Genomic DNA, 2,694 nt, shown 5'->3' with positions numbered 1-2,694 from the left:
AATATCGTACACAGTCATTTCTCTCTCTTGGTTAATTAATTATTGGTATCTCCTTAAGACCTTAAAATATCATAGTCACCTTCATCCATCGTTTTCATACAATTATTGTGATTGAAAGAAAAAAAAAAAAATCCTTTCACAACTTAAAAATAATAAATAATAAATAATAAAAAATCTTAACTTTGAATCCATCAACCGTCTAGGATTTTATATTTGGAATCCAAATGACATGTATGCCACCCCATAATTAATAAGAGAAGATAGCTGAACACTCCCCACTGCATTGGAGGTGGGTCAGCCTTACTCAGCCACCGACAAGCCATCTCAAAAGCACATAAGGACGGCATGGCTGATATTTAAGTAAAATTTTTTTATTTATTTTTATTTTTTACATGTTCACAAGAAGGTAGAATAGAGATTCGAACTAATGACTTTCGTTTTATAAGACGTGATCTCCAACCAATTGAGTTACCCCTTAGAGACAATATTTAAATAAAGAATATTGATTGCGCCCAAAGTAAAGAATCGCAGGCTTGCCGTCTGGATTGACAGTAAGGAAATTTTAAATAGTATGATATTAATGATTATTTTACCCTAGGACATGCAGTCAATTGCATTTTGGGACACATATACTTAATTGCTCTTACAAGCCCCTGATGAAGTGAAACAAAACTGCATTTAATTATTTTGTTACTGCCATGCTTTAACAAGGAGAATGGTATGAATGATATGTTCCATTGATTGAACAACATATTGCATTTATTCGTTGATAACCATGATCAAGCCAGAAAAGAAATACAAAAGCAAAAACCCAAAAAGAAAACAATAGGAGCCATGATCAAGCTTACATAACAAGAGAATGAAATGATGATCTTCATAGATGCATGCATGGTAAGTACCCTTTTCTATTTTAAGGGGCTGGGATCCAAAGAAGCGAAAGCAAGAAGTTCCTTGTCTTGTGCTAATGCATTCATCTCTTCTTTATTTAATGTAACCCATGCTTCTACTCCATCGCCGGATCTTGTGTCCATTAAAATTAACGATGTTGGGAACACGCTTTCCGTATCGCCGCTTGAACCAACACTGCTTACCCACATCGGCTTTCCCCACCCGAAATCGATGTCATAGATACCAAAGTTACACCAACTAGTAACCGCAATGAAGTTCATTCCAAAAGAACTTTCGATACTTGAGAGTTCTTCTGTCGTTGCTTTCATAACTTCACAAAGATTGGAAAACCCTCCCTCACCTTGTAGGCTTTTTACAAAATTAGCGTTGACTTTTACTATGGCTTCTCTAAGCTTGCTCACCATGTAAGCTAAATCTGTCTTCTCAGCCGTGCATAATGCGCCTGCTCCCCAAAATAAATTCCCCATGGAAGAGTCTGCGAATTGTGGATCTGCTCTTCGGCGAAAATTCACCGAGTGGGTAAGATAGTTTGGCTTTTGAACGCCGGAAGTGACCTTTAAAGCGGTCATGATGGATTTCCATAGGAGCGCTGAAACAACTTCAACTCTTGTTGGGTTCGGCACGCTTGAGCTGGTCGCTTTGGCTTTTAGTGATGCAACGGCGGAGCCATCAAACACAACTCTCCTTACAACACACCTACCTGCTTTGTAGGCCTTGGCAAAAGTCGTCATGGCTGCTTCTTTAGAGAACGCATCGTTTTGTGGGAAAATTGATGGGGCATCAAAATTAGGATATACAAGCTCAGAGGCCTTACGAGCAATGGCTGCCCAACCATTGAGAAATGCACTGAAGGCAGTTCCATCAGCGACCATGTGGCAAACAAGGACACCAATGGCAAAACCACCGCATGCAAAGCTGGTCACTTTTATCAAAGCAACATAATCTCCCTCAACTGGATCTTGAAAAGTCATCTCTTGCGGAAAAAGTTGTTGCAATGATACAACATCAGGCTCTCTGATGCAATCAACAAGATGACAGTTTGAGTAACCTTCTAAATAAAAAACCCCCTCATCATTACAATCAATGGTGAGTTCATCTTTGACTTTGCCAGCTAAAGGGTAAAAGCGAGTTAGGTTTTCAGATAGGGATTGCTTGAGCAGCTGGGATCTTTGAGAGATAATATCAGCAACGTTAACAGAATGGCTTGTGCTTTCATTCATGGGATAAAAGAGGATCACAGGAATATAGATGGATGAATGGACCTGGTCCAAGAGGGAGAGCTTGTAGGTTTTCAGGTTCGGGGGTGTTGGAGAAGAGGGCTTGATGCACTCTTTGGAAATAATTTCCACCTCCATTTTCATCTTTCCTTCGAGCAGATATGGAAAGCTAACAAAAGGATGATTTTCACAAGCAAGTAGCGCAAGTCACTTGAAAATAGGTGGTGATTGGAGTTGTGCTGAACAATAATCGCGTATGTGTAATATATATACAGCCTCGAGGTCCACAGATGAGAGTAGAAAATTCATAATCTAATTTGTCGTTACGCAACGTATGCATGGAAATACTAATTAATTAAGTCCCATTATTCTGATATTCATGTGCACCGCTAATTGTCAAAGTCAGCGATGGTGTGATTAATAGTCAAATACGTCTAAACGCGCAAGTAGCAAATACAATTTCAATTTTTTACTAGGAAGGAAAGGATAAGGACGCCCACATATTATGAATTTAGATTTTTTTTTTTATTGAAAAATAATACATATTAAAAATATGACATGTTAATAT

At 38.5% G+C, this 2,694-nt stretch overlaps 1 pseudogene; it reads right to left on the bottom strand.

Moving 5' to 3' along the window:
- Positions 1 to 856: 856 nt before the first annotated feature.
- On the bottom strand, positions 857 to 2,346 carry LOC132190565 (epi-neemfruitin B 7-O-acetyltransferse L7AT pseudogene; annotated as a pseudogene).
- Between the last annotated feature and the right edge of the window lie 348 nt (positions 2,347 to 2,694).

Source organism: Corylus avellana, chromosome 9 (genome assembly GCF_965113065.1).
Source record: "Corylus avellana chromosome 9, dhCorAvel1.hap1.2, whole genome shotgun sequence".
Classification (NCBI taxonomy): domain Eukaryota; kingdom Viridiplantae; phylum Streptophyta; class Magnoliopsida; order Fagales; family Betulaceae; genus Corylus; species Corylus avellana.
Note: the sequence above shows the minus strand (reverse complement) of the source record. Positions and strands in the feature narration are given on the sequence as shown.